Below are 22303 nucleotides of genomic sequence, written 5' to 3'. Positions count from 1 at the left end.
CCACTGTAGTCACTTATCACCTCTATTACAGTAGCAACCAGAAGCCCAGCCTGAGGGTGAGCCCCCTTCTTGTCTGCTCTTACGCCTACACCCATCAGTCTGCTATCTGAACCTCCATCCTATTTAGCACATACAGAGCACTTTTCATCCATAGATCTCAAAGCACTTACATGGGTGGTTGATACCAACTATCCCTAGTTTACAGATGAGAAAACTGAGGCACAGGGAGGTGAAGATCACCCAGAAGTTTGGTAGTAACACTGGGAACAGAACATAGATAACCCAGAATCCATTCCAGAGCCCATTATCTAAAATAAATATTCATTTCTAGTTCTTCTTTCATCCAAAGAACCGTTTACAAACTAACTAATCTTTGCAATGCCACCTTTGTGAAGTGAACAATAATTCATAGTAGGGCTGGTAGGGGGGAAAAAAATCACAATTCCAAATCACAAGTCCGTGATTTCTGCCTGAGAGCAATTTTGAGTGAGCCCAACAGGAACATTTAGAATGGAGCTCTAGTCTCACACAGTAGCTTTGCATTTGCTTAACAGGACACGCAAAGCCCTTTAGGCCTCATGTTTAACATCGCTCTATGATGGGGATAGTCAATAGGCGGACCGCGGGCCAAATCCGAACAGCCACACGTTTTTGAACAGACCCTGAAATCTTTTTATTTACTTATTATCATTATTGTTACTAGTTTGGTTTTTTTAAATTATTTTCTCTGGAGTCTGGACCTTGACTATACCTTAACCAAGACATTTGGACCTTGACAAAAAATAATTGACTACCCCTGCTCTTTGAGCTTGATCCAAAGCCAGTTGAAATCAATGGAAGTCTTTCAGTAGGACCAGGCCCTCAGGGAATAGGGCCTTTATTTTGACTGAGGGTTATGGCTACACTGCACACTCCTTACAGCAGTGTGTAGAGTACATGCACTACATACCCCCTTAGTACGGGTATGACATCGCCAGACATTGCTAGATGAGGGTGCTCTGGTGAAATGAGAGCTAATTCCCAGGACGGCCAGCAGGAGGTGCTGGGGTGGTGAGTTCCACCCCGTTACAGGGAAATTCCAGCCAGTATACATGAGGTGTGGAAAAAGTCATGTCCCAAGAGATGATGCATGTCCAGCTAAAGGCACATGGTGTAGTAAATGCATGAGATATGGACATTTTGTATCTGTGTCACACCAAAACAGTCAGGGAATTTGCTCATATTTCAGACAATCAAAAGCCAATGTTTCTGGGATCTATCACTTGTGATGCCAGAGCCTGCCTGGAGAGTGAAACTGAATATTCATGACAAGACTATTGACTTTAAAATTGGCTTAGGAGCTGACATCACAGAAGGGACTTACAATCACCTTTAACTCCTCCCAGAGTTGAAGTCACCTGACAGCTCTAGCTAGTCCTGCAGGTATTCAGAACTGCATGGGCCAGTTGACCCCAGAAACAACTTACAAAGATAAAAGCTATGCATTGAGTGCATGTGATCAAAGACCAACAACCTTCTCAGCTGCAGTATGGCAGCCATAATGGGCCTATTGAGAAAGGTGGAAGAACTCGATAGAGGATTTGATGACATTGGACTTTTGAAAGGAGACTCTGTACAAATCAATCTAAGAGACAATACTGAATCATGCAGTGTACAAACACCTTTACCAGACAGACCTTGGAAGAGAGTAGCTGCAGATTTATGTAAATTCAGAGGACATCATTACCTGGTCATTGTGGATGATTTTTCCAGGTATATAGAAATAATGTACTCGAAAGACATAACATGATGCACTATTATTGAGAAACTGAAAAGCATTCTTGCTCATTTTGGTGTTCCAGGACAACAAATGATGGACAACTGACCACAACTTACTGCAGCAGAATTTGTCATTCTGAACAAAATATGGTTTTGATCATATTACTTGCAGCCCATATTACACACAAACAAATTGAGAGCTGTACAGACAACCAAGAAAATCCTTTTCTTGCTCTTCTGAGTTACAGATCAACACCAATAACAGCTACTAGATATAGTCTAGCACAACTCCTGGTGGGAGGACAACTTAGAACAACTGCTCCAGCTTTGGGTAAGACTCTATTTCCAAAGTGGCTAGATGTGAAGAGAGAAGCCAAATCAGATAAAAAGGCTAATAGATCTATGTACACTTTTACAACAGGCATCACTCAGAGAACTGCCAGGTGTAGAACCTGATGCCCGTGTTCGTGTCAAATTGGATGGAGGAAAAAGGATGGACAACTCCAGCTGTTGTAAAGAAAACGAATTCAGTGCCCAGATCATATGTGATCAAGACCGACAGTGGAGAGTTCAACAGAAACCATCAACATTTACAGTTTGTTCCTCAGAAAGAACAATGTACAGCAGTGTTTCTCAACAGCCAGTCTGTGAGTCAGGGCCTCTCCCTGACACATTTTCGGAAGGCAGCAAGCCAGTCCCTGGTATCAAAAAAAGTTGAGAAACACTGAGCAAAATAAATCTACAGATGGGTGCAGAACAAGACGACAACACTCAAAGATTCCAAACTGACCATGGCTTGTCATTGCTACTAATGAACAGCTAGATGACCAAGTTGTTATGTGTTCAGATAGTGTAATTAGAAAACCGGTATGATTCAGAGACATTTAATAGACTAATACATACTGAACTTCAAAGACAGTGTGATAGTGTAAAAATGGTAATGTAGAACTTAAATGGGGAAATGTAATGGAATATTAAACTGCATTATATATATCAGTCACTAGGTAGCACTGTATGTCAAATACTTTATTTAAGCTAATCTGGAGCCATGCCTGGCAGAACATTAAAGGATCTTATGATGAACACATCTGGTATGTATAAGCCGGCTGTCTGACCAGTCCATATCTGGTACAGAAAAACATGACAGTGAGTATGTATCCTACATGGCTCTCTATTTACCCAAGCAGTGCCTCCCCACTTTACACTATTTTTAGCAGTGTAGCATCCTGCTGTTTTCCAGCTGCTGGAGCCTTCCTCCCCACCCCCCGCAAGGAAAGGCTCCAGCAGCAGGAAAAGGCTCCCTCCAGAGGGAGGCAGCTACTGCCTCCCCTCTGCCAGAGCCTTTCACTGATGCGTGTAGCTATGCATCAGAGTGTGGACGTGGCCTGGTTTTCCCTGTGGTGTGCAGCTACACATATCCTACATGCTACTGAAAGTGGTGTACAGTGTGGACATAGCCTTAGAGGAATTTATTTAATCAATCCTCCCAATGCTAAATAATTAAGAAACAAACATTGCACATTCTAGGTCCCACATCTAAACAAAGCTGCTATCATATTCTCAATGGATGCGGGTACCATCTGCTATCTACTGTGCTGTAATCCTTGTTCCTCTGTCTCCGGGCACTTGGAGATGTCTTTCTTCAAGGCCTCCAGCACTGTGGCAGCTATCGCTCCTATGAGAACATGCAATGTTAAAGATCAGTTATGTTTGTGGTCTAAAATACTTGACTGAATCCCTTTAAGAGGGGCCTCATGGTGAGTCATCTGTAATGTAAACTGCTGCTATTTCATTTGCACTGTCAGTTTTTAAATATGTATCTCTGCCTTCTGGAGTGTTGCTAACTACGGTAATTATGACAAGGGAGCTGTGTTTGGAATACATTTGGCAGCAATAACAGGCAGGTTAGAACAAAATGTCTTTCATCTGGTAGGGACTGGGTTGGAGTTTTAAAACACAACAGGCTTTCCTGTTCGGGGATCTTTATAACATTCCCATGGAAACACGCCTAGGTCAGCGTTTCCTGGCCAGTTGGCTTATGTGTGAAGCCTCCCCTAGAGGGCGCCAAAGGCAATGGTGCTGAATACAGAGGGGGAGAATAAGGGGGAAAGGAGGCATTGGAAAGGAGAGAGAAGAACAAACTGACCTAGCGGAATAGGGTAAATAATATTACAGGAACTCTTCACTTAAAGTCATCCTGGTTAATGTTGTTTCGATGTTAAGTTGCTGATCAATTAGGGAACATGCTTGTTTAAAGTTGTGAAATGGTCCCTTCTAACGTCGTTTGGCAGCCGCCTGTTTTGTCCGCTGCTTGCAGGAAGAGCAGCCCGTTGCAGCTAGCTGGTGGGTGGTTGGAACCAGGGTGAACCAGCAGCCCCCCTATCAGCTCCCCACTCCCCTAAGTTCCCTGTGCAGCAGCTGTCCCTCCCCCCGCTGCCATGTGCTGCTCCTGCCCTCTGCCTTGGAGCTGCTCCCAGAGACTCCTGCTTGCTGTATGGGGGGAGGGGGGGAAGAGGGGAGCTAATGTCAGGGGGTCCCCCCCTGCTCCTGCACCCCACTTACCCTGTCTTCCATAGAGCAGGGGGGACACTCAACGGAGGGAGGGAGCTTCTAGGCAGTAGCTGCCCTCAGGTCTCAGCAAGCTGATTTAATTAACAAGGCAGTGTACTTAAGCCTGGGGTCAGCTACTTAAAGGGGAAATGCGCATTTTTTCTCTCTCACACAGGGTGTGTGTCTGTCTGCCCTCCCTCCTTTCCTGCTGCCTTGTAGAGTGTTGTGAGAGTTAACCCTTGAGGGCTCAGTCAATTGCTAGTTCATTTAGCAGTAAGGAATTCCCTGGGAAATATCCCACCCTCTGACTCCTCCACCTCAACCAAGCTTCACAATCATCATCACTGTGTATCAATATTAAATTGTTTGTTTAAAACTTATACTCTGTGTGTGTATATATATATATAAAATAGTCTTTTGTCTGGTGAAAATTTTTCCCCTGGAACCTAACCCCCTCATTTACATTAATTCTTATGGGGAAATTGGATTCGCTTAAAGTCGCATTTTTCAGGAACATAACTACAACGTTAAGTGAGGAGTTCCTGTACACTAAAGGGCATGTGTGGGTGGGTGACAATAGGGGCAAAGCAGGTGATATACGAAACAGTGGGTGGGAAATGGCCAAAAAAAAAAAAGAAACAAGCAGAGATGGGGAGAAGGCAGCAGGTCATCCCATTTTGCAAGGATGGGCGCTAGGGTTGCCAACTTTCTACTCACACAAAACCAAACACTCTAGCCCCACCCCATGCCTCGACCCTTCTCCGATGCCCTGCCCCTGCTCACTCCATCCCCCCTCCCTCTGTTGCTTGCTCTCCCCGACCCTCACTCACTCGCTCATTTTCACTGGGCTGGCTCAGGGGGCTGAGGTGTGGGCTCTGGGGTGGGGCCGGGATCAGGGGTTTGGGGTGCAGGAGGGGGCTCCAGGGTGGGGGTGGAGCCGAGACGTTTGGAGTATGGGAGGGGGCTCCAAGCTGGGGCAGAGGGTTGGGGTGTGGGGGGCTGAGGGCGCAGGCTCTGATGTGGGGCTGGGGATGAGAGATTTGGGGCACAGGAGAGTGCTCCGGGCTGGGCTTGAGGGGTTCGGAGGCCGGGAGGGGGATCAGGGCTGGGGCAGGAGGTTAGGGTGTGGGAGGGAGTGAGGGCTCCCGCTGTGGGTGTGGGTTCTGGGGTGGGACTGGGGATGAGGTGTTTGGGGTGCAGGAGGGTGCTCTAGGCTGGGATTGAGGGGTTCAGAGGATGGGGGGATCAGAGCTGAGGCAGGGAGGTTGGAGTGTGGGGGGGGCTCAGGGGTGCAGGCTCCGGGCAGCACTTACCTCAAGCTGCCCTGTCCACAGGTGCTGCCCCCACAGCCCCCATTGGCCATGGTTCCTGGTCAATGGGAGCTGTGGGAGCGGTGCTTGGGGCACGGGCAGTGTGCGGAGCCCGCTGGCTGCCCCTATGCGTAGGAGCCACAGGGGGGACATGCCGCTGCTTCCCGGGAGCTGCGCTGCATGGAGGCTAGCAGGGAGCTTGTCAGCCCCACTGCATGGCACCACCAACCAGACAGTAAACAGCCCGGTCAGCAGTACTGACTGGAGCCCCCAGGATCTCTTTTTGACTGGGTGTTCCTGTTGACTGCATTTTATACCTTGGCCAAGGGAACCAATCTGAGGTTCATCTCCCTGCTCCACATCTATCAATGGGTTTGTTTTACCCCAAGAAAAGCTGACAAAGGGATAAGGTGCAAAACAAGGAACAGGTTTATTAACAGGCAACAGTTAAACAAGTAGGTAAAAAGGTAAATAACACAGGTAAGTACAACTATGTAAACACTAAGGGACTCCCAATTGTAACAGAAAAGGGGACAAGAATATGACAGGCTTTGGCTGTAACAGGGTAGAGGGCTTGAAACCCTGACCCAAGGATAAACCCAGATTAGTCCTAGTAAAGAACAAGATGTTGCTTCTTTGCCATCTCTTGCAGCTTGAGGAGCAGCTCGCACCGTCACGACTGACTGGACTCCAGATCCAGATGACACTGGCAGGTTCGGGAAGCAGGACTTCCGACAGGTAGATGATCACTCTGACTCCTTCTTTTACTGACCTTCCTCCCGGCGCCGTTGTGGGTGGATGAGAGTTGAAGAATCAGGACAGCGGATGACAGCTATCCTTGCATGCAAGGTAAGTTACCCTCCCTACAGCCCTAGTGTGGTACTAGGCCTACCTATCCTGCAGACAGCAGCACTAGCTATTCCCTAGAACAGCAGCACACTCTGCCTCCAGGATGGGCAGCCCCGCCTGACTGGTGAACTGATCTTACATACGGTCCCAGTTGCTGGGCAGACTCTGTCAGGTGTACATGACCTATGAAGGAAGGCTGAAAGAATTGGGTTTGTTTAGTTTGGAAAAGAGAAGACTGAGAGGGGACATGATAGCAGTTTTCAGGTATCTAAAAGGGTGTCATAAGGAGGAGGGAGAAAACTTGTTCACCTTAGCCTCTAAGGATAGAACAAGAAGCAATGGGCTTAAACTGCAGCAAGGGAGGTCTAGGTTGGACATTAGGAAAAGGTTCCTAACTGTCAGGGTGGTTAAATGCTGGAATAAATTGCCTAAGGAGGTTGTGGAATCTCCATCTCTGGAGATATTTAAGAGCAGGTTAGATAAATGTCTATCAGGGATGGTCTAGACAGTATTTGGTCCTGCCATGCGGGCAGGGGACTGGACTCGATGACCTCTCGAGGTCCCTTCCAGTCCTAGAATCTATGAATCTAGGTGACCTGCCAGTTTCCTGCCTTTGGATGGAAAAAGTGGTGAGGAAGAAGGGTACCCAATATGGATTCCAGGTGGTTGTTGTTGAATCCAAGATGGCGTATAGGGACAAATGCGAGGTAGACAAAAATCTCCCTACAATTCCCTCCTTGTCGATGAGGGAGTCTCTCTTTAAAGAGAAAACCAGATGTCAACACCCTTTTAAACACTAGGTACAGTAGCACACCTGGATTGATGTTGGATCTTACTAAACTTATCCTTAACCCATTTAATTAGCACAACATACAAAATAAACAGAATGACTTACATAAACAACATAATTAAGAAAGGATGAGCAAGGATATGCCAAGATTCTGACATTTTGTTGGGGTCAGCGAACAAAGAATTCCACCAGTGAGTGATTCCTGCAGATTTTTGCACCCTTTTTAGGATGGCCTCAATCTGGTTGGCTGAATGATGGATGGGAAGCATCGTGGCTTTGCCCTGCTCTAGGACCCTATCAACCTGTTGAGTCAGGTCCAGATGCTCCACCAGCTGCCTTAACAGGATTGAAAGAAAGTAGGCTACCCTAATGTTTTTGGAGATCATCCTTTCGGATTCAAATAATGTCACAACCTTTAACAGATAATACAATGCATAGACAGAAATTAGGATGCACATCATTATCAATTGTATGAAAAGAATTAACAAAATACTTACAGGTGCTGCAGATGCAGATACAATGGTCATTAACAATCGCCACCTGCGCGTGGTTGGTAGATTGGGGTTTTAATTCTAATTTAAACAGATGTGGGTACCCAAGAATACGTCCTTGAGACAAACATATCCCTGATTGGATTTCCAGATACATGCATCTACATCTACTGCATGGTACTCGGCTTCTTTTTGGACCACCCGTTTAGGAATGTCTATGGGTAGCATGACTGTGTTGTTAACATTGATGCGTAAGGGGAGAAGAGGGTAAGTCCACATTGTGGTGGCATTTACGATGGTTAGGACCTGAGCAGTAACTCTTTTGGCATATGGGTTATAAACTAAATCAATTCGCTCCCACCACCCGTGATGCTCTTTCATAAGGAAAGACATCCTTAAACATCATCTTTTTAATCTTTACGGGAAGAATGCCCCGGAAGCCTGATCTTAAAATGCCACTTGCTATGGTCTGCAGCCAACCCTGGACTTGAATACATGCAAGTGCCCAAGCAATGTCGCCTTGGAGCACTTTGATGCTATTTATGATCTTGCTTTGGTCCTGCCTTTGGGCACTATTCCAAGCTTTGATAACACTAGCAATATCAAATCCCAGGTCTCCCACCTTGTTTAGAGCAGATGATAGGGGTTGGTTAAGTGAAGCTACTTCATGGCCCATGCTGCCATTTAGTTGGGCGTGGGAACCATACCTGGACCTGCTCCCACACCTCCCATAATCTTGGCTACTATATCCCTTTTTGCACGACCATACCTGGGCTCGGCACTGAGGACCCAGGCTTCCCAACCGAGAATGGCTGGCTTAATAAAGGGTACATAGTTGGGTTCTATGTCACTGATTAGGGTTTGCATGTCTATGGTGACTCGTTTAATGGCATAGCTAGGACTAGTGATTAACAGCCTTCTAAGGTTTTGGTTAACTACACAGGTCCTATGTGGTTAGCGTGTGGCTTGGGACCACAGTTACCTCCATCCTTTGAATTACACCATAAGGACCGGCTAGGTACCACATCCCTGATTCATTGGTGGCCACTGACTAACACGGCTACCCCCTGATACTTGAGATGTTAATGTGACCATAGCAGCTTACCAGAAACGTAGACTGCTCATGTTCTGAGCAAAACCTATTTCTAATATTCGAAATGTTGCAGAAGTGGCGTACGTCACTACTGCAGTTAACAAAACTAAAAACCGACCTGACCGGGGTGTGCATTCTTATCTGCATAGAGGATCGCCTGAACTGAGCACTTAAAGACATCTTAACTGACTCTTACATCTAATTGCTCAGTTACTTGATTAATTTGGGCAGATTCTTGATTACAGTAAAAATGATCTCCCAGACTTACAATTAACTCGCTATTTATAATATTTACAGTTAAAAAGAGACATATCAGGTGATGGCAGAGGTGGGCTCCCTGCAGTAGAACAAGAAAAAGACAGCAATTAGTTATTGCTTGGCTCCTTTCCACTCTTTCATTTGGGTTGAATGAAACCATTTAACCCATCTACCCTTTTTACCTGGGATCTCAACTTGGTACACACAGGGACTAGCTTTGTTTATAATAGTGGCTGGGCCCACCCATCTAGGGCTAAGAGTGTGTCCCTGGTTGGAGTAGAATTTATACAAAATCTTATCCCCGACCTCCCACTTGGTTGCCTTGATGTTTTCCAGCCTTTTGTCCATAGTTTTTTGATTGGAGCTTAATTGCACAGCCACCTGGTGTTGAATGGTACTGATGTCATTCAGGAGCCGTCTCATAATTGTCCATAGTGAGTCGAGGTTGGTATTCATCAGGATGCTGTCCTCCCACCCACCAAGGTTCCGAAGTTCTCATTGGTCTGCCTGTCATAGCTTCATGTGGAGTGAAGCCATGGGATGAGATGGTAGACCTCACCGCCATAAGAATAAGTGGGTGTTTTATGTCCCAGTCCTTGCTCTGTTGGCTTATGACCTTCCGTAATGCTGTTTTTAAGGTCTGGTTTGTTCGTTCAATGAGACCCGAACTTTGTGGGTGGCCTGCAATATGGAATCTTTGGCGGATTTCTAGTGCCTGGCAAAAGACTTTGGTGACCTCCCCTATGAAGTGCAGCCCCTGGTCTGAGTCTCTCTCTACAGGGAGGCCGAACCGGGCGAATGTCTGCTCCAGTAGCACCTTGGTGGTGGTTGTGGCAGCATTGTTCCAGGTGGGGAACACCTCAACCCACTTCGTAAAAACATCGACCACCACTAGGCAGTACTTATGTCCACGGCTGGTGTAAGGGAGAGGTCCTATGTAATCTACTTGCAACCTGCACCATCGACCTTCAGCGGAGTGATGTTGCAGTAGACCTTTAATAACTTGGCTGTCAGAGTTATTGTCTGCACAACTCGGGCAAGATTGTATGTGCAGGGCGATGTCTTCGTTTAAGTTGGGCCACCATGCCACTTGTGTGATTCTTGCGGCAGTCTTTTCTGGACAGAAATGACCCCGGTTATGAGCAAGGGTCACAATTTCCTTGCGGAGACACACCAGCGTTACTAGCACTGGCTTAGAAGCCTCAATATTTTTTTCTGAGGGCTAGAACCAGGCCATGCTTGTCCTTAAAAATGATGTAGCCACAATGCTCCTCTTTTCCTAAGAGGTCCTGCACTTGTTGGTCTGTCAACTGCTACTCTCTGATGTCAAGCTGGGTGCTCAAGTCTGGATTTGGTGGTTGGATTTTCATAACCACCTCAGGAGACAGGGTCCACTGGTGTTCTTCCCCTAATAACGCAGCTTCCTTTGCCAGTTGGTCTGCTTGGTGGTTAAACTTGGATGCCTCGGTGTGGTCTTTACAATGCGCCTTAACCTTGCACAGGTAAGTAGCTCCAGATCTGCTGGAGGCAAGGTCCCATGCATGGTGCAGGTAGCTGGCATACTTAATGGGTTTTCCATCTGCCGACCGCATCTGGCATGATACCCAGACAGGCATCCAGTCACTCAAGGCTCGAACTATCCAGTCCAAGTCTGAATAAATACAGATGTTTGTGCACTTGTCCTCCTCATGCAGAATGGCTAAGACAGCTACCACCTTTACAGCCTGAGCAGAGTATGGCTTCACTGTGCCTTGCAGTATCTTTTGAGATGATGGCTGAATTGCAGCGTAACCTGCACAGACCTGACCGTTGTGGTGGTAACAGCTGCCATCTACTGCCCATACAGTTAACCTTAGTTCTTTAATTCTGGCAAAACCGTTTTCTACCTTAAAGGGGGAGGTGACCACAGGTTCCTGCTGGGGCAGGGGACACTTGTGCTCTTGCCCCTCTGTTAACAATGCATAGGGTAGGATGCACAACTGAGGAGTCTTTTGGACCCTGATGTCCTTGTTTATAGGGCTTAGTGTCCAGTTAGCTAAATGAGATGACACTCTCTCCTTGTTTAGCACATACCTTATGGGAGCATGAGATGTTCTCAAGATCACAGGAGCCTTTCCCACAAGGTATTCCCAATGGCTAAGTGCCCAAACTAATGAGAGCACCTCCTTCTCGCATGGGCTGAAGTGTTTTTTGACTTCACTGAGGATGCGAGAGCCGTAAGGCACAGGACGCACTCCGCTCCCCTGATCTTCCATAAGGACAGCACCTATGCCATTCTCAGAGGTAGCCAGCTGCAGGTGGTAGGGACAGTCTGGTTTGGGATAGGCGAGGGCAGGTGCTGTTGCCAGAGCCTGTTTGAGAAAGCAGAACGCCTTTTGCTGGTGCTCCTCCCAACACCACTCCTGTCCTTTTCGCAGCAGTCAGCTATGCAGAGGTAGCAAAGCCTCGTTACCATCTATGGACTCGCAGGAGAACCCAGAAAGGGAGCAGACTTTTGCCAGCCAGTCAATAGCAGTGTCCCTTGTTAAAGGGCATAAGGCTTTTCCCATGGCGCGGGCCTGCTCAGGCGTGTAGACCTTAAGCTCTTGACGAGTCTCTAGGGATCTAGATGACCCTGGCCCGTAACTGATTCCAGTTGTTGTAACAGGGGCCATAGGCAGCTTGTTCCCCTCCTCGCAGGCCTCCTGTGGGGGAGCTGAGGGCTGCTTGCCCTTGGCGGATTTCAGGGAAGCCCGACAAAACTCCTCCTCGGAGCCCACAGGACTGCCCGCAGGCTACAGCTGCAGCTGGTTGATCTGCCCTTACATACAGGAGCCTTGCTCATGGCTCTTAACATGCTCCGAAGTTTTTTTGAGCTTCTCTTGGAGCTTTTCCGTGGCCTGTTTACAAGCCATGTGCTCGGCCTGCTGACTTTGGCCTGAGCACAACTCCTTGAGGGGCTCTCTGATGGTGGCCTGAGACTCAGCCTGCTGTGTGTTTAGGGAGAGGAGTTTTTTTCCCTCTCTCTCTCTCTCTTCCGTAGCAGGTCGCTAAGGTCCTAGACCTGTAGCTCGAATCTACCAATCTGATACACACAGGTGCCATTCTGTGCCTCTAGTCCCTCTATTTTAAAGCCCAATTTTTCCAGTTCAGATCCTGAGATTTTATTTGGGACTCTAAATTGCTGATCTTGGCTGCCTCACTCTTGCCTAACTCCACGCAGGCTAGGTATAGGCCATAGATCAGGGCTCTTTTCTTAATTTTATGAGATGGCTTAGGCTTCTCAGACACCAAAGCCTCCCACCTCCAGGACAAGGTGATCAAAGCATCCCGGCCCTGGAATAACCCCTCAGTCCAGGGATTTTTCCATTTGCCAAAATAATGCACTCCAGACACCAAATACTCTTTATTGTGCTGCATACTCCAGGCTTCTACACCATAGGTCCGTGTACTTATGGTGGGACAAGTGATTTGTCCTGCCCAGCCCTCAAGCAACTTTAGTTCGCTGCTGCGATTCCCTACAATGGTAGCAGTGCCCACACTCTCAGCAATGACCGAAGTGCGTTGGGGACTGTTTCCCCTGGTGACAGCTAATATCAATCAAGTGAGCTGGAGTTCCCAGACCCACAGAGCCAAGATGGCTTCTGCACTTGCTCTAACATCATCACCAAATGCAGGACCAGGCCAGCCGTAGTTCGCCCAGGAACTCAGCTATGCTGCCTAGGTCTGCAGCCTGCCTCCCTGACCCAAACTGAGTCAGTGACCTCCTTGGCTCTGGCCGAAGGATAGGTCAGCGGTAAGCCTTGCTTCCTCAGCTGTCAGGCTGGGATCCCACATGGTACCACACAATTGGCCAAAAGGCCCGTAATCTGAATTCTGCCCCTCCTGGATTTCTTCCAGGCAGGTGGGGCCAGAAGGTTTGCTAAGCCTCCTATACCTCTGGCACACAAGGCCGGTGCTTCCCCTGAGGTATGCCTCAGACCAGAAAGCGGTTGGCACTTGGCCAAGTGGGACACAACTGCCTCACACGGTAGCCGGCTTATGAGCTCCCATAGTGGTTCACAATGACACTCCAGTCACCAGCTATCAGGCCCGCGTGCGCTCAGAGCAGTCACCCAACCACACAACCTCTGGTTGTATGTTATAGCCAAACCAGATAATAAACAGGGCAAACAAAAACAAAAGGGAGTCCTGCCACGGTCACCAAATTGTTGACTGGATTTTATACCTTGGCTGGGGGAAACAGTCTGAGATCTGTCTCCCTACCCCGCGTGTATCAATGGGTTTGTTTTACCCCAAGGAAAGCGGACAAAGGGATAAGGTACAAAATAAGGAACAGGTTTATTAACAGGCAACAGTTAAACAAGTAGGTAAGACAAGGTAAATAACACAGGTAAGTATCGCTTTGTAAAGACTAAGGGACTCCCGATTGTAACAGAAAAGGGGACCAAAATATGACAGGCTTTGGCTGTAACAGGGTAGAGGGCTTGAAGCCCTGACCCAAGGATAAACCCAGATCAGTCCTAGTAAAGAACAAGATGTTGCTCCTTTGCCATCTCTTGCAGCTTGAGGAGCAGCTCGCACCGTCACGACTGACTGGACTCCAGATCCAGATGACACTGGCAGGTACAAGAAGCAAGAACTCGGACAGGTAGATGATTACTCTGTCTCCTCCTTTTACTGATCTTCCTCCCGGCGCCGTCGTGGGTGGATGAGAGTTGAAGAATCAGGACAGCGGATGACAGCTATCCTCACATGCAAGGTAAGTTACCCTCCCTACAACCCTAGTGTGGTACTAGGCCTACCTATCCTGCAGAGAGCAGCACTAACTATTCCCTAGAACAGCAGCACACTCTACCTCCAAGATGGGCAGCCCCGCCTGAATGGTGAGCTGATCTTATATACTGTCCCAGTTGCTGGGCAGATTCTGTCAGGTGACCTGCCAGTTTCCCGGCTTTGGATGGAAAAAGGCACCAAAACCAAAAGTGGTGGGGAAGAAGGGTACCCAGCATGGATTCCAGGTTGTTGAATCCAAGATGGCATATAGGGGCAAATGCAAGGTAGATAAAAATCCCCCTCATTCCAGTCAAAAACTGGCCACCTGGTCACCAACTGGGTGGATGTGGAGGTTTAATGGAAATGGACTGAGGGATGCTTTTTTAATGAGACTATTGCTGTTTTTGGTTGCCAGCATGCCATCTCTTTCCAGCACCTCTACCTCTGACCCAGGGTGCTTTCTAAGTCAAGCACTGCTGACAGATGGCTTCTTGCCTATTGCATGTGCTGCTGTAGTTCCCTCTTTTGCAGCCTGTTTCATGCCTATCTGATGGCTGAGATCACTTTCCCCAGTCCTCTCCCTCTTTCTCCCTCTTTGCAGATACGTTAGTCCACATGCTGTGGAGAACTAGGGCTGGGCATGCTTTCCAAATCACTGATGGTGGAACAGTTTGTACTGGCTGCTGCGTCGGGGTGTTGGGACTCTATTTATTGCTTGGCGACACAAATAAAAATAGAAAAGCATGACCCAAGCACGAACAGATGGTAAAGCAGTTTCCTCCAGCCAATTCAGGCTGAGATGGCTGGGGGGAAACACAGAGGTAGGCAGCCATGCAGGAAACCATCAAACCAAGAAGGTAGTGTTGTTATATCACAGCCTGGGGGACTTTGGAGAGAGCCTTACACAGCTGCAGAGGAAGGGCATGTGCGCGCCAGTCCCCAGCCCTACCCTGCGAGTACTGGAGCCCACAATAACCTCTCTTTCTCTTGTTCACACATACACCCACACACCCCTCTCATACTCCCCACCACAGGAAGCCCAGCTGAAATAAATCAGCCACTAGCCCTTTCCTCCCCTCAGCTGAGGCTGTTCATATACAGGCTCCTACTCGGTCTACAGCTGCTGAAGGATCCCTGTCCTGCTCCTCCCAGAAAAGACACAGCCACAGAAGCCAGTGAACTACTGCAGCTCCCCCAGGGGACAGCAGGTACGACAATGAGGTGAGTCCATTCCTGGGCAGCATGGAAAAGCTCCTTTATGGGAGTATCGGACTCTAGCAAAATAAAAATTACAAGAAGGCTTTAAAGATAGACCATCCCAACCTTTAAAAAGCCACAGAAAGAAAAGGCTTGTTTCTAAAGTTGTGCCTAAATGCCATGCCCCGCATGCAAAACCCAAAAACGTTTCTAAATGCAAATGACTTTGAGTAAACAGTTTTGTATCCATTCTTTGTTGATTGTCATGCTGTAGCATTAATAAGTGCTTGTCCCATAGTCGCTCTCCCCAATGTTGTCAGGCACAATTTCCTCCCATTGTTTTGGCAAGCTTTCAAATCAATTTTTCATGGTGCATCAGAAATAGTAAGTAATATTAACAAAAGCACTGGAAGGGTTATGTAGTTAGTTGCAGTACCTGCAAAGCAACAATTACAGGGTTCTGTTTGTTTCATTTATCAGCTCTAAACAGAGCTTGTCCCTGCCAGGGACCCTCCTATAGCCAACCACAGCAAGTCTGCCACAGTTTCCCCTTCATCTGCTCAGGAAGGATTGTGTTACCTTTCTTCTCCACCACAGATCAGATGAACAGCCATCTTATTTGCCTGGGAAAGGAAGATTGTTCCTCTGAGTCCAAATCAAGCCCTGCTGCTGGGCATACTTTACTAATATAATTTCAACCTTCAGCAAATCCCTCAGACTCAAAACCCTCAAAGTACAACAGGTTAAAATGCAGCTGCCTCCAGCCCTATGGACCATTCCCCAGACCACAAGAGTTCCAAGAGTCAATCACCGCTCTGTTCTCAGTTCCTCTGCTCCTATTCCAGGGCCTCCACCTCTGGCAATACTTCATGATGTTTACATCTCTTTTCTTGCAGCCCTTGACTCAGGCCTCCTGTGAGATGGCTCCCTGCAGCTTTCCATGCCCCAAGCTCCTTTGTCTGAACAGCCTACCCTTGTTCATGGGAGCCTCCCTCCAGAATCAACCCTCGTTTCTAGGCTCAGCTGGCATTGGCTGAGGTACTTCTGCACAGCCTTCTGTTCAGCTGGGTTCCCCAGGTCTGGCCAATTCTCTCCAATAGTTCCTATCCACAGCAGTCACCTAACAGCTCACCAATTCTCCCTCTTCACCAGCAGCTCTGCTACTGCTCTCTTTGGTGTCACACAGTTCTCTCCAGACAATGCTCACCAACTTCTTCCTGTTCTCCTTTTTCCAACTGCTGCCTAGATCTTTGTGGGGTAGGTCTACACTGCAATTGGGGGAGAGTCTTCCAGCTCAGGTAGACAGACTTGCACTAGTGGGGCTCAAACTAATGTGCTTAAAAAAAAAACAACCACCACCCTTCAATGTGGATGTTCTGGCTCCAGCTGGAGCTTGGGCTTGCAAGCCTAGGTCAGGTGGGTGTGAGAGCCTAAACTTCTCCCTGAGCCAGAACATCCAAACAGCTGTTTTTAAACACGCTAGCTTGAACCCTGCTAGAGCAAGCCTGGCTAACCAGGCTGGAAGACACGCTCCCAGATCCAGTTTAGATATATCCATAGAGGTCAGGCACCCTCAATTAGGGCCCATTGGGAGGTAACTAACTCGTCACATGTGAACTGGGCCCATTCCCTTTTAAATGGGCCATGCAGCCTGTGACATCACATTGAAGAGGCCCTAAAAAATGATTTTTCCTGTTCGTATATAAGACTTTATATTTTACACCTCCAGAAGCTGTAACCCTAGATCCTTTACAACCCTAAATAAAACAAGACGATAGTGAGAAATTACTGAAAACAGACGTTATGGTGATGGAAGGCCAAATGCAGAAGGGAAATTTAAAAGGCACAGTTGAGTGGACGAGGGTCTGATTTAAGAGATTTGAAAAAAAGAGGAGAGCTGTGTAACTCCGAGGTACTTGTGCTGGTGTAACTGCCCCACCATCCATATACCCACCACACACGAACAGGCCATATACCTTTGTTTTTACTAAACTTAATTACGTGTAGAAGTATAAAAATGTGCACAAATGTCTTTACCCTACCTCCTTCCCTGTCAAAACCTGCTTCTATTCACCTGTGTCCCAAACCAGAAGGTCCTTCTTACCTCAGAAGAGAAAAATCAAATTCTGCAGTATTGCCCCTGAATAGTTGGCGAAGAGAGTGTTGCACAACCATTGTATAAAGGAGGATATGACGTTCAAAAAGGCCTGTTGATTAATGATGGAAGCACCTCAAAGTTCCTTGAATCAGGCTTCGCTGCCACCCCCTATAATCAAGTGGCTCACAAAGAGACATTATACAGACAAAGCCATGGGAACTGAAGAAACAAATACGCCATTGGCACACCACCAGAACCATGGCAGGAGAGCAGTACAATGGGGATAGCTACTGATGAAGGTGATCAGAACCATAGTGCAAAAGAGGAGCATGACGCCAGACCACTCACCCAACTTTTGTTTAAGACTCTAGAACAGGGGTCGGCAACCTTTCAGAAGTGGTGTGCCGAGTCTTCATTTATTCATTCTAATTTAAGGTTTCGCGTGCCAGTAGTACATTAACGTTTTTAGAAGGGCTCTTTCTATAAAAGTCTATAATATATAACTAAACTATTGTTGTATGTAAAGTAAATAAGGTTTTTAAAAATTTTAAGCTTCATTTAAAATTAAATTAAAATGCAGAGCCCCCCAGACCGGTGGGCAGGACCCGGGCAGTGTGCCACTGAAAATTAGCTCGCGTGCCGCCTTCGGCATACATGCCATAGGTTGCCTACCCCTCCTTTAGAACCTTAACAGGACACTTCAAATGATTAACAACACAGTGGGGGTGGGGAGCAGTAGAGAGAGAAGTTGTGTGGCTAAATGTTTAAGAGGCTGAAGTAGAACTGGTGGAGGGGAATGGTACTAAGAACTAGCCATGGTAGCTCTGCTGGCATGTGTGTTTAAGGTCAATGAATTAAGACCATCCCAAGGCAAACTTTTTCCTTTCAATACAATGAGCTGAAGGTGCCCCTTGATGCACAAAATAAAGGTATTAAGGCATGCCTTACGAGTACTTCCTATTTTACATTTCTTAGCAGCTGAGTGATGGTTCTTCAGCGGCTTTGGAAAATCTAGACACCAATAGCCCTGAAGGAACAAATGCATTGGGCCCAGTCTGCTTTTGCCCAGACCTGAAACCAGATGCTCAACAACGCACAGAGAAAGAGAGAGAGGTGCTAATTCTATAGACGTTTACTATCTAACTTTGAGGACAGAATTTAGTACTGAGCCTATGCCAGTCCACAACTGTAAAACAATTATGTGCATGATTGAGTGATCTGCCATGCATAGAATTATTAAGCACCATTTGAGCCAGAAGCTGACAGAGTACTCCTAAGGTTGTGTCACAGATTACCTACACCAGAGGAGCCATATCTGTGTGAACTGAACTGGAAAAAACAAGCAAAAGAAAGGTGTGTAAATCTGTACCTGGAGAGTGTTTTAAATATTGCCACATTGGGATATGCTCTGCAGTGCTTCTGATTAACCCAGGGAAAAGGCATGAAATTGATATTTATTCATTTATTTGTAATGCTTCCAATAAGGATTAAAACAAACAAACAAAAAAAACATTGTTTTTTTCCAAAGTGGCCAACGACACTAACATGCACATGTCCAAAAGGATACCTAGGGGCCCTGGAAAGTGTGGAAGCGGGAGGGGAAACTTGTCAAAAATATGACTCAAAATATAGACTTATTAATACTCAGCAGGGCCGCCCGGGGGTGTGTGTGTGTGTGTGTGTGTGTGTGTGCGCAAGTGGGGCAATTTGCCCCGGGCCCCGAGAGTTTTTCGGGGCCCCTGGAGCGGGGTCCTTCACTCGTTCTGGGGGCCCCAGAAAACTCTCCCGGGCCCCCAGAGCTTCTTCCGCTCCGGGTCTTCGGCTGCAATTCGGTGGCGGGGTGTGTGTGTCCTTCCGCTCCGGGACCCGCTGCCGAAGACCCCAGGCCCCCTGAATCCTCTGGGCGGCTCTGATACTCAGGGAAGTTAAGGAGACAGTGTTCACCCAAGCTTGAATTCAGAGCCCCTGTTTCTCTTTGAAGAGGCGGCTGGGATCTCATCCTTGGAAAGAGACAAAAGCTGACAACACTTTTTTTTGGTAAGTTTATTGTTTTTAAATATCAATTTTGTAAAGTAATTGTTGGACTCCATTAACATTCAGGTAAACAAGTGAAAAGACAATGGATGGGCATGATGTCTTAGCACAGGCACAGCCAAAGAGAGCAGGGAATGGAGGCTGCTTGTGTTTTGGGGAAAGTCACACATCCCTCTCCCTCCCGTTCCTGTTTCAGCAGAAGCAATGGTGGGAGCCTGGAGCCAACCTGGGATGCCTGTATTGCCGGTCATGAAAAGTACAGGGGAGGGGTAGGGAAGGGCAGTTGTGGGATCACAGCACTGTACTTGCCCCTTTCACTCACTGCAGGAGCTTCGTCTGATGAGGCGGATGGCAGCAGTCAGTTATCCCATGGCTGGACCATCTGACAGATCAGAAAGCTATTCCCTTAGGTTGGGGAACAATGAGCTCTTTGGGATATTCTCAGTTGCTTTTTAGTACCAGTTTAGTTTCCCCACTCGTTAGCCACCACAGGCCTTTCTGAATTTTAACCCTCTCATCATTTTGGAATTCATACTAGCTCCCCCACTACTGGGCACCTGCAGCAGCAACTGTTATTGGCAAGAGCCATTTGCCTTTACTTAGCTTGATTCTGGATGTCCCACTCCAGCCTGCCCATTTCTCCTCCTCCTCCTCCTCCATCATCCCAGAGGCCTGGCTCTGCCCATGCTGTCAAAGCCTGGCTCATGAAGCATCCTGGTGTTAAGGTGAACTGGTTGTAAATCGTAGATCATGGTCACACTATACACACTATGATTAACATTAGATTTTTTTTCTTAAAAACGAACAAAAAACAAAACAAAAAAAACAAGGCAGCTGTAGGAAGAAGTTAAACACACAGCTTTGTGGCATGCTCCACAATATAAAAGAATCCCAAGCATTCAGTTCAGCTGGCAGCAGCTCTGTTTGACTTTCTAGCATGGGTCTTCAAACCCAGCCCTGGTTAGTTCCCTGCTCCTGGCCTCCCCCAGTGAAATGGGACTCTCCTCTTCTTCCTTTGCCTTATGACTGTTTTCTCAATGACTGGTTGTTTCCTCTGGGAAGAGGCTTCTCTTCAGAGGGAGTGTTTATGCGTATTTATAGCCCATGGCCCTGATCCTGCAGAGCCCTATGCAGTGGACACCAATCCTGTCTGCAAGGGGTCTCCAGGATCAGGCCCTGGGTCTGCATGCTTGCATGTGTGTACACATACATAGGCAGGATAGTCTCTTGGAAGGAACATGAGTCCTGCGTTCTGCTTCTCTTCCTCCTCATCTAGCTTTAGGACTGGTTATTCAGATACAGGGCAATGGCCCTGGATACTGAGAGGTTCTCAGGGATAATTTGGGGGGAGTCTGCTCTCAAATTTTCACACACCCCTGCCTCCATTCTGCTTAGGCCTCCCCTTCTCAGGAGTTTAGGACAGAGACGACCAAAGGGGGTTGTTTTACTTAGCTGCTCCTCAACTCCTCAGTCCATTCTTATGCATGGCAGCTCCTTCTCTCCCTCCCCTAGCCTGGCAGGCTGACAAACAAGCAATGGGACACGGGAATACTCCTGTAATAACCCTGAAGAGAAATGGACAGGGCATTAATGTCACCCAGTGAAACCCATCTTTCAGCTTCCTTCCGTGACCTCCAGTACCACTCTGTGTCCTCAGGACTCTATTCCCAAATCACTGCCACCACACTCAAAAGCCATTTCCCCAGCCTTCAGAGCTCCAAGTTCCATCAGCATCTCTTCCATGCAGGCTTCTTCTCCAGGGCGGGAGGCTGCATAGGTAGCTGACAACTACAAGGGCACCACCAGAGTTCGAAGTGAATAGTTACTTTCTGTTATGTAGTTCGGGGTTGGATGGCAAATTCCAGCAATCCCAGGGCACTTTTTGACCAAAGACTTTGCTTCCGTGTTTTCCTCCCACACTTATCAGGCTTCAGCCCAGCATGCTTCTCAATAGTCACTTCTTCCCACTTGCTACTGCAAAGGGCAAGTCTAGTACCTTAAAGCTACATCTAAGAACGTGCCTGACCTGCACTTGCTTCTTTGGAGACCCAGCAAATCTTCAAACAGAGCTCCAGCTACTGACACAATATCAACTGAATACTGAACAATATCAAATATACGGTATAGGAAAAAACAAAACTGAAATGCTTAATGGCATATTTATACATATTTATCAACAGTCGACAAAGAGGTGGCGAGTTACACATCCATTCTGTATGCTAACAACCCTGATGCACATATATGTAAACACACATGCTCAGCTGATGCATCACATTTTACATATAGCCACATATCAGAGGAGGTGACCCTAAAAAATGTACAGTGGAGGAGGCACCTGGTGCACAATCTGTTCTTGTTTCCAATGCATGCAAAATGGACATTCAGGGCAATGTTACTTTAAGGCTGCTTCTATGGTTAAATTACTTCCTGCCCAACCCCCAATCAATCTAGGCTGTGTTGATACACTTCTTCCTTAGGTCACTTTTTTTTTTTTTTTTTTTTAAAGCCCTTATGTGCTTAAAGAGGCAAGAAAGGGAAACAAGGAGAAAAAATAAGCCTCTGGATTGATCAATTTGCCCACTTGTGGGAATCCCTCATTCAGTGTGTAGCAATGGCTGTGGTACCCAACGCACAGTGGTGAAGGGGTGTGTATAGCCTAGAAAGAACACAGGATCACCCTCACCCCAAACCTGATTTGGAACACTCTTACTTTTGAAAGTTACAAAAGAAACACTTCAGGGAAATAGAAACATCTCTTAAAGGGACGGGGGGATAAAGCAAAAGGAACCTCAAATCTTAACTGGGCTGAGAATAAAAACTTCCTGCTTCTGCTCAGCCAACAGCTGCAAGATGCTGCAGTCCCCAACTCAAGTACCCATAAGGGGTAGGGAAAAGTGAAATAGCTTTGTTTAAAATATATTTATCTATACATATAGAGCATCTTTTAGAGAGAGAGAGAGACACACACACATACACACGTTTTATTACGTAGGATTTGAGGTGCACACTATCCTCTTATGTACAGGGCAATAGTGATTCTGTTAGTCCAATGGAGTGGCAGACAGTTAAAGCCACACACATTTAGTTGGTAACATCTAGCTTGGATTTTAACCTACACAA

The sequence above is a fragment of the Emys orbicularis genome, chromosome 4 (assembly GCF_028017835.1).
Source record: "Emys orbicularis isolate rEmyOrb1 chromosome 4, rEmyOrb1.hap1, whole genome shotgun sequence".
In the NCBI taxonomy this organism is placed as follows: Eukaryota; Metazoa; Chordata; order Testudines; family Emydidae; genus Emys; species Emys orbicularis.
This window is presented reverse-complemented; position numbering follows the sequence as displayed.